The sequence below is a fragment of the Myotis brandtii genome, unplaced genomic scaffold (assembly GCF_000412655.1).
Source record: "Myotis brandtii unplaced genomic scaffold, ASM41265v1 scaffold277, whole genome shotgun sequence".
Classification (NCBI taxonomy): domain Eukaryota; kingdom Metazoa; phylum Chordata; class Mammalia; order Chiroptera; family Vespertilionidae; genus Myotis; species Myotis brandtii.
This window is the reverse complement of record NW_005360548.1, coordinates 59376-69933: the sequence shown is the minus strand read 5'-3', so window position 1 is coordinate 69933 and position 10558 is coordinate 59376. Positions and strand designations below refer to the sequence as shown.

The 10558-nt window shown below is 43.6% G+C and overlaps 1 long non-coding RNA gene across 1 annotated transcript in view; it reads left to right on the top strand.

Moving 5' to 3' along the window:
* The window catches only part of LOC106726519, a 22526-nt gene extending 20342 nt beyond the window's left edge, over window positions 1-2184 (top strand). The window contains exon 2 of the long non-coding RNA XR_001362591.1: window positions 1881-2184. This is a non-coding gene — a long non-coding RNA (uncharacterized LOC106726519). The remainder of the gene's footprint in view (window positions 1-1880) is intronic.
* Window positions 2185-10558: the final 8374 nt, after the last annotated feature.

Here is a 10558-nt window from a genome sequence, read left to right as displayed (position 1 = left end):
GACCCACAGGTTGAGAACCACTGCCCTAATCTGTTGTGTATTCCTTCCACTGTGTTCTCTGTTAGTGCGAAATCATTCTTCATAGTTATTATATCTTTTCTCATGCTGCTGAGTATTTTTCCATCATTATTCTGAACTCTCTGATAAATTTCGTATCTCCATTTCATTTAGCTCTTCTTCTAGAGAATTCTCTTATTCTTTCTTTCTTTTTTTTCTCCCCATTTTGGCTGCCTGTTTGGGTTTGTGACAATGTATTAGGTAGCTCTACATACCAGTGTCAAATGCTGTTTCTGACTAATTAGATCAGGCAAAGGCTCAAAGCCTCCAGAGCCCTGCCTCTGCCTGCAGACTAATTGGATCCTATCTTGAGTAGCTTCAGGTAATTGTCCATAGGTGGGGCAAGAAGTTTTCTAACAGGGAGGGGCAATTGCTTATGCCTGGAGGCTATTTGTTATTCTAAGTCTCCCAATGGGCCTCAGAAACTCCACAGGGTGGGGCAAGGGGTTTTCCAATAGGGTGGGGTAACTGTTTCACTCCCTGGCCAAAACTGCCAGGATAGCAATGTTTTGCCTGAGAAAGATGTCCTCTGCAGTGTGAGGGAATGACTCAGCACAGGAAACCAGGGTATCTGCCCTCTGAGCTCAAACTCTAGAACCCCCAACCCTGGCTTCTGCTCACACAGTTCCAGTCCATTCTGCCCTACTTCTGACAGAGCCCAAGGTGAATGGCTGCACATGAAATTTTGTGCTTTGTCCCTTTAAGAGGGTGCCTGCATTTCCAGCCATCTTTCCCTGGCAGATAGCAACCCTGCTGCTTTTCCCAGCCAGATGTTTATCTGGATACCTTTCTCAGTTCTGGTGCTCTCTGCTGGTGGGCCCAGCTTGGGGTTTAGACCCAAGAGTTCTCAGTGGCAATGCCCCACAGCTGAGATATTTCTCTGGAAATTCAGCTTCTGTCTATGGGAGCTGGACCAGCCCTTTCATGCCTCAGCTCTTTCTACCAGTCTCTATGCAGTTTCCACTTTCCATCCTTGGTAATCAGGGTTCTTTCCAGCTAGTCTTCAATTGATTATTCAGGGTGTTTTTTTGTTTTTGTTTTTTGTTTTTAATTTTAATTGTAATTCCAGTTTGGTCCTGGGTCCAGCTAGTCTTCAATTGATTATTCAGGGTGTTTTTTGTTTGTTTGTTTTTTTAAATTTTAATTGTAATTCCAGTTTGGTCCTGGAGAGTAGATCTGTGTAGCATCCACTTACTCCATCGCCATTTTGAATCTCTTCTTTCAAATTCTTAATGAGGTCCTTTAAACCACAAAATTTTAAAATTTGGATGAAGTCCAGCTTATTTATTTTCGTTTTTGTGCTTGTTCCAAAATATATTTTGTGACATTTTTGTAGCCATGATCTAAACAAGGCTCCCAAAGTGCATGTGATGTCAATCTAGAAAGCCCTCCTTTCTCTATAAACTTGACTCTTTGTGGACCTAGGCTGGTGGTCTTTGGGGCACATGTCTGGGTACATGTCTGGAAGCTCTCTCCTGGCATCTCTCTGTCTCCCCTCCAAGTTCCCCACTTCTGTAAACTCCAGGCAAAGCCTAAACTCAGTGGGACTCATTGCATGGTTTAGCGGAGCCCCCATGGATGAAGGCTCTGGAATCAATCCAAATCCCAGCATGGACTGGACCACAGAATCACTCTGCCTATAGAGAGTTGAGTGGGGGCTCCCCACAAAATATGTCCACATCCTAATTCCTGGAATTTATGAATGTGACCTTATTTGTGAATATGTTCTTTGCTGATGCAATTGTTTAAGTTAAAGATTTCGAGATGAAATTATGCTGGGTTATCTGCATGAGTCCTAAATCCAATAATATATTCCTTCTAAGAAACAGAAGATGAGATGACATGCCAGGAGAAGTTCACATGAAGATGGAGGCAAAGATGGGAGTGATGCAGCTACAAGCCAAGGAATGCCGGCAGCCACCAAAGATGTAGATAAAAGGAATGGAATCTTTCCTAGAGCCTGTGGAGAAAATGAGGGCTTGCCCATACTTTGATTTGGATTGCTGGCTTCCAGAATGTCAGAGAATAACTTTTTTATTTTAAGTTATTCAGGTTGTGGAAATTTATTATGGCAGCCACAAGAAACTAATGCATTGTCTCCCTCAAGGAAAAGGAGATCATCTCCCAGTACAAATAGACAACTCTGTCTCCCAATGTTAACTTCATAGCCTCTTAGATCCTGTGGGAACCTGACTGGACACTTAAGCACCGGAGTGTGTCACATCCTCTGCTCCACTGCTGCATCCCCACCGTGTTCCTGACCTGAACCCATTGTGTGTTCCGGGGCACAAGGATAGTCACTGACTCTCTTGTCCTTCCTGCATTCAGATGCAGGCACCTTCAGATGTGTCACTGGCAAATATGTTCTTCCACACAGTGGGTTCCTTTTCATTTTGATGGTTTCCTTTGCTGTGCAGAGGCTTTTTGGTTTGATGTAGTCCCATTTGTTTATTTTTTTCTTTGTTTCCCTTGCCCTAGGAGATTTATTGGCAATAATAATGCGACGTGAGCTATCTGAATTTTACCGCCCATGTTTTCTTCTAGGATTTTTATGGCTTTGTGACTTACATTTAAGTCCTTTATTCATTTTGAGTTTATTCTAGTGTATGGTATAAGTTGGTGGTCTAGTTTCATTTTTTTTTCATGTATTTGTCAAATTTTCCCAGCACTATTTATTGAAGAGACTGTATTTACTCCAATGTATGCTCTTGCCTCTTTTGTCAACTATTAATTGGCCATAGAGATGTGGGTTCATGGGACTATAACATTCCTCCCCTAGGCTCCAGCTCACATAAGGAATGTTCTCCAGTACTGATGTACTTCAGAGATGAAAATTTTTGACTCCACAATGTAAGAGGTTTTAAAAAATCACAGCTATTTGGATTAAATGTGAACAGTATAACATAGAAATAAAGTCCACACGAAATATTGGGTTTTAAAAAATTATTGGAAAGACAGGATGGGAAGAATGTGTATGTGTTTTGGTGATGGGAAAGAAAGCTAAGTCCTCGTCTTCTGAGAGGGACCATCTTGGATAATACCTAATATGAAAGAAAGGGAATATCTCACCTGTGAACAATTGCATGCTGGGAAGTGAGTAACATCTCTTCAAATCTCAAGCACTTTTTCTTCAGTAAAACTGAAAATCTATACCCATTAAAACAGTGACCTATTTTCTCCTCCCCCAAGTACCCCACAATGACCAATGTTCTTTGTTTCTGTAAATGTGAATACTTGAGATACCTCATATAAGTGGAACATACGTTTTCTGTCTTCCTGTGATTGGCTTGTTTCACTTAGCATCATATTGAGAATTACTCCCCCGCCCCAAGGCTGAATAATATTCTGTTGTATATGTATATACCACATTTTATTTTTCCATTACTCTGTGTATGGATAATTGGGTTGTTTCTGCCTCTTGGGTATTATGAATAATGCTGCAATGAAAATGGATGTGCAAATATATCTTCAAAATCCCGATTTCCAATCTTTTTTTTTTAACATAAAAGCAGAAGTGAGATTGCTGGACCACATGATAAGTCTATTTCTTATACAGCACCTGTACCATTTTGCATTTCCACAAAAAGTGGGCCCAGGTTCCAATTTTTCCACATTGTGCCAAGACAGGTTACTTTCTGTTTTTGTTATTGTTGTTTTCCGTTGAGAGGATATTCCATTGTTGTTTGAATTTTATTTCTTTTTTTAAAAAATTATTTTTATTGATTTCAGAGAGCAAGGGAGAGGGGAAATGGAGATAGAAACATCAGTGATTAGAGAGAATCATTGATTGGCTGCCTCCTGCACAGCCCACACTGGAAGCGCGCAACCCAGGCACGTGCTCTGACCGGGAATCGAACTGTGACCTCCTGGTTCGTAGGTCGATGCTCAACCACTGAACCACACCAGCTGGGCAATATTTTCTATTTCTAAAAAATAGTCATTGGATTTATAATATATTACATGGAATCTGTAGATCACTTTGGATAGTATGACAGCTTAACAATATCAAATCTTCCAATCTATGTTTTTTTTTTGTTAATGAGGATGGATTTTCAAAGAAGCAGTTGCTCTTGTTCCCTTCCCTGTAATCTCTTTGTACTCAACCCTCTGAGGGCGTTCATGCAACCCTCGCACACCACTCGGTGACTCCCTGGGGTGAGACAGGACAGCGGTTCCAAGGCTTCAGATCCAGAGGCTGTGTGAGGAGATTAAACAAGCTGGACACTTTCCCTGCTCCTTCCATGTTTTTCTCTTTGGTTTAACTATCTGTTAACCTCATAGGTAACTATTCGATAGTCCATCCTCATTCTTCTGTCAACTCTACCTCAACTGGAACCATTTTGTTCAGTATAGATAAGAACTTTATTCAATAGAAAACTTCTGGAGGAGGGAAAAGAGATTTTGCTTGGGGCAATGGGACACAGATGTCGTGTGTTTTATTCAGTTGTACACTTAACCTATATGGTTTTACGAACCAATGTCACTCCAATAAATTCAAATGAATGAATGAATGAATAAATAAATAAATAAGTAAATAAATAAATAGAAGTAGACAACTTCTGATGTAAGAAGGTTGGTGACGGGTTCATTGAACACATCATTAATGTGTCAGAAGTATTTAAAATTCATTCATTCAAATTGTCCATTAGACATTCTAAAGCTTTGTCTTTCATAAATGCAGTAACTGAATCTTTGGAAGACATAATGAGCATGCTTGTGCCCTTCAGTCCCAGGAATGATTTCAGACTTGGAAGGCTGGCTTCTTACAGAGTCACAGATCTGACATGAGCAAAACCCCACACCTTAGGGAGTGCTCCAGGCCAAGGAGCCTGTGCACCAGTGCCCAGTCCCCTTTTCATTCCAATGGAACCAAATTGTCTGGAAGGATGTCTGACAACACAAATGTCCAAGGGGGCGGGAAGCCATGGTACCCTCCTCTAGAGCTGGTACCATGAAGAGCTTCAACTGTGGAGACAACACTTACCCCATTCAAGAACACAGGAATGAAATAGGTAGTTTTAAAAAGCATTTTATAATATGAAGTAAAGACATTTTGAAGTTCTTTGAATACTGTGGTAGGGACAATCATTGCACCCCTAAAGATATCCGGAGTTCTATCCCTGGAACCTGTGACTGTTATATTCCCTGCACAATACACTTTGCACATGTGATGAAGTCATAAGTGGTGAGATGGAAAAACTACTCTAGATTTTTCAGGTGGTCCCTCCATGTAATCTCAAGCGTTCTTATGAGCGAAAGATTGAGTCAGAGGGAGCTCAAACAACAGAAGGAAAAGAGCAGATGTGACTATGGGGGCAGGGGAGGGAAAATGCGTGTGATGGGGGGGACATGAACGAAGAATGAGAACAGACTCCAGAAGCTGGAAAAGGCAAAAACAGATTACTCCAGAGAGTCTGTGGATGGAGCAGGGTCCTGCAGACACACGTCAGGATTCCAGCACAGTGATGCCCATTTCAGGCTTCTGGTCTCCAGCACTGTTAGAGATTGTGTAAACAGGCTGGATGTCTTATCCACTCAGATGTGCTTTGGAGGCACCCAGGTGACCACCTGCTCACTCCTTAGTTTCTTGTCTAAAATGTTTTTCACAACCTCGATAGATCACAAATCAGAACAAAGGTAATATTTAAGGTATCCTCACTAACATTGCCAGGAACATTGAGAAAATTACATGTGTGGTAAATGACCCACTATTGGCTAGAGAGCTGGAAGGACCCTAACCACCAACATTGTTCCAATTCCACATGCATTTTCACCTCCATGTAAGAAAGCAGAAGCACAAATCTTTCAAAGATATTTTGTCATAGAATCTTGATGGTGTGTGGAGTATAAGGACTCCTTAAAGAGGCAGCAGGTTAGAGGCCTCTACTAGACAAACACATGTCCACTGGGCCTGTGCCCCTAATCCCTTCACTGCCCTGTGATCACTGCCACCAGGGGTGCATCAACAGCACAGAAGACATTCTTGGCTTTCGATGTCATTTTCAACAACTTCCTATGCCTGTTTTGAAGAAAGTCCACAAGCAAGATACAAAGTACTGGAAAATAGACCCTATCCTTGAATTTCTGTTGAGATTTGTTGGCTCTGGTTAGCTTCTGAGAATAGAGCAAATCCTAGAGAGACCTGCAGGCCAGATGACTGTTAGAAACCAGGGTGCTTCAAGAAGGGCAGAATTACATTAAAAATGGTAATCATTAGAGAGGAAGAGAGGAAAGGAAGGGTATAGTTTGTTACTTTGGTTTAGGATGAAGAGAATGTGGAAGGAATAGGGAGGGGAGCAAGTGTTCAGGAGAAGGTGAGGGCTCCAAATTGGGGATGGGGTGGGGGTGAGGTAGACAGAGTCACTGGAGCTGGAGGACAGGGTTGGGAGGAAGAGGAAGCCACTTTCCAGACCTCCATGTGGTCTTAAGAGGCAGAATGGCTTTTTGAAAGAAAGAACAAGATTCTTGAAGATCTTGATCCTGGGACCAAACAGTGGATTTGGGGAGTCCCTGGTAGGGTGTGTTCTTCTTTAGATGGGGTGAAAACACAGGAAACCTTTAAAGAAAATAGAATACAGGGTTGGAGTGGCAGACCTGGGGGCGGGGTGCGGAGAGAGAATGCGACCCTAAAAACAGGATGGGGAGCCTTCTGACGCTGCTGGAAAAGTTCTATATGTCATACATGTTTTTCTGGATGGGGGGCGGTTATGTTCTTGAAGAGGGTTCATGACTGAAACAGGGGCCTGAAAGCATAATTTCATTCACCCAAATAATTGGGTGAATTATTAGAGAGGAAGAGAGGAAAGGAAGGGTATAGTTTGTTACTTTGGTTTAGGATGAAGAGAATGTGGAAGGAATAGGGAGGGGAGCAAGTGTTCAGGAGAGGCTGAGGGCTCCAAATTGGGGATGGGGTGAGGGTGAGGTAGACAGAGTCACTGTAGCCAGAGAAACGCCAGGTCACTATTGACTAGAGCAGTGATGGCGAACCTTTTGAGCTCGGCGTGTCAGCATTTTGAAAAACCCCAACTTAACTCTGGTGCCGTGTCACATATAGAAATTTTTTGATATTTGCAACCATAGTAAAACAAAGATTTATATTTTTGATATTTATTTTATATCTTTAAATGCCATTTAACAAAGAAAAATCAACCAAAAAAATGAGTTCGCATGTCACCTCTGACACGCGAGTCATAGGTTCGCCATCACTGGACTAGAGGCTCAGGAGCCCTCGGTTTAGACTTGGTGACCCAGGGGAAATGGCAATGGGGACCCTGGGAGAAGTGTGAGAGGAAGACCCAAGGTGAGAGGGAGACCAGAGAGTGAGGGAGAGTCTAGAGGTCGCTGGGGAACTGGGCGTCTAGAGAGCAAGGAGGGGTGGGAGGCTTTGAGGACCACACAGGCAGACTAAATCCTTGAGAAAAGGCGGGAGGAGACTCTAAGGAGGGAGGAAGTCAGGCACTCTGTCAGATCTGAAGAGGTCTAGGAAACTCGAGCCTGAGGGAAGTGTATAAAAGGCAGGTGGCAGGTTTTGAGAGGTGGAGGAAGCGGCTATTGGGGAGACTGAGTGGGTTAGAGCCCAGGGCTCCTGTTTTCCAGATTGAGGGCCAAGGTTTTCAGTGTTGGGCTCCGACCAGGGTGAGACTGGTGCTGCTCTTCCCCAAGGCAGGTCAGAATCCCGCAATTTCAGCTTCTCCGGGAAGCACCATAGAAACACAAAATTTCGCCTCCCCAGTACCCCAAGATTTCTGATCCCGAGGCTGCAATTGGGAGTAAGTGCACAGTAAAGAGGCACCTAGTGGAGGCACCCAGCTGCCAGGGAATCCCCGCCATGATGTCCACTGCATCAGCATCCCATACTCCAATGCAGATGGCCCCCAGGCCACCCCTTTTGGAGTATGGGAATCGGTGCCAATCAGAAGAGCCCCAGAGTATGCATAGTTTTCCAGAATGATCTGGTGAATTATTCCAGAGCCAGGCCGCCAGAAGCCCATGCCATACTTGGCACCTGCAGTTGCCAGAAAATTATGTACTTCTTGGTTTATGTCCTTGGCCCAACAAAGGTCTTTCTCCTGGGCCTGGGCCTTGATCAGATGGTCGCAGTGGATGGTGGATGGCATGGCCACCTTGGGCAGCTGATGAGCTGCAGCATGACCATGTGGGCCGTGGCATTCTGCATGGCCACGTGGTCTGGTCTTGCCCCCCTCGATCTCCTGATTGGCTGGGTCATCCAAGGGTCCATACACAAGCTTCTCAGAGAGGGTCCAAGACCAGTCACTCATTTGCGAACAATGTTAATGCTCTTCTCTAGCAGGTCATAGTGGATGTAATCACTGGGCTCAAAGTGGCTCATGGTCACCTTGGCCGCTGGCACACGATTGAGGCCACATGGTACTGCCACACACCCAGGGCTGTAAGGCGCCATTTTGTGAGCTGACAAAGATGAGGTTGTGTCCTTTTATTAATTTTTAGAGAAGACTTTCAGCATCTGTATTTGCCCTTGGTAAACACTTTTTATGGACATGGGGGAGGTGGTGCTCCTTAGGTAAGAGAAACTTTTAGTCAATCTTTTAAAAAAGCCCTTTTCCCCATTTTCCCTTTGGTTGTTTAGCCTCGGGGACCATGGGCTGTGTTTTCATCCCTGTTATCCGTAGGAAGGCCTTACACATTGCTGAGAAGGCTGTTAAAAATCTTATTAGACTTTTACTTTGCCAAACTTCTGATCTTAAACTTATTAAATTCTTTGAAATATCTTGTCAGCGTTCAGGCAGGACAAACAGCAAGACATTTTTAAGCACCTGCTCAAATGCTAAAAGTTCTTTTAGAGAAATTACTTTGTTTTTTTAGAAGCTTCTACTTATCAACCAACAAATGTATTCCATTGTCCAGGAGAGGTTTGGATTCCTCTTCTTATGGAATCTCTTTCTTAGGATAAACAACATAACAGACACGGACAAGAAATGGAAACAAAACAACACACAACCAAATAAATACTCACCCATCAGGAACCCCTGTGAGCTGCTACGGGGCACTTGGTAAAAGTGCCAGAGCTGTGACCAATCCCCCCTGAGATAGAAAAGATTCTTTTCCCTGTGGTACAAGCTCCTGCGGATCCCACCCCATGCCACCACCTGGACTATCATCCCCCTGAGGGAAACCCCTCCCAGCTTCAAATAAAGACATTTGACCTCACCCAGGAAGGCAGGGAGACCCACCCTAGGAGGGATGCACAGTCAGAGCGACAGCAGCCTATGGAAGCCTGAGCACAGAAGAGGCTCCGCAGGTACCACAGCCCATTCCAGGGCATGCTGGCCCCTGACAGTGAGGCCACTTTAGGTCCCGATTCCCGAGCCAGATACTAGTATGTTAAACTAAAAATAAAAGGCCAGCGTGAGAGGCAACAAGCATTTATTTGAAATCAAACATGAGAATAGCTGTTTAAAAAGCACTGATTCAGGCAGAAGCACAGAGTGTTTATTTATAAGAAAGGGAAGGGAACACTAATATCAACAGAGGGAAGGCCTTTCTGTCGGTTCCAATAAGCGAACATAGTGATGCTCATTCTAAGAATGTTTTTAATTTTCAGTTTGGCAATTACCTGTCTGGTAGTCATAATATTTGCTTTCTTGTCATCTTCATAAACAGTTTTTTGGTCACAACGTTGCTTTAGGCCCAGTTCAAAGGATACTTCACCCTGTTTTAGCATCCCAATATTTTAAGGCATAAGATATGCAAGGCAGTTTATCTGGAATGGCAGCTCGGGCCCCATTAAAAATGGCTCCATGTGTGTATATATTTTACAGTTTCCTTTACTGTGCAAGAGCCTTTTAGTTTGGTGTAGCTTCACTTGTTTATTTTTACTTTTGTTACCTTTCCTTTGGTGTCAAAGCACATATACTATGGGGGTAATTAATCCACAACCACAATGGCCAGTTTAGGAAACAACTTATTCTTTTGGAAACCATACAAGATATTTATGAAAGATTTATCCACAATCAGATTGTGTACAACCGGAGCAAGACCACCCAGGGTGAAAATAAGGGTCGTCTTCAACAGAAACTTGCACATCTTTTGAAACACCACATGGACAGCCAGTGGTTCGCCAGAGATTTCATGGTCTGTTCTGGGAGATACATGCTCATCTTACCCAGCCATGCCCGCCACCACCAATTCCATGACATTGTCTTTGATAAGAAACTTGATTTAATCCTGGGAGAACATAGAACCGTGCCACGCTGGGGGCCTCTCAGGATAATGACTGCAGGCTAGAGGTCCTGTGTTTACAGCCACAGGAATGAGTCATGCATCACCCTGCCCCCATTACACAGAGGAAGGACTTCTGACTCTTGAGCTTGTTTCCCTTGTTGACCTGGGTGCACCGCTTATATTACAATCAATGATGTGCCCAAACTAGGGTTGTCTCAACCTGTCACTGCCAGTGAGCACTTGGCATATTAGTAATGCATTTTTTGGGGGTGGGGGAAATAGACTTTTAAACTTTTAT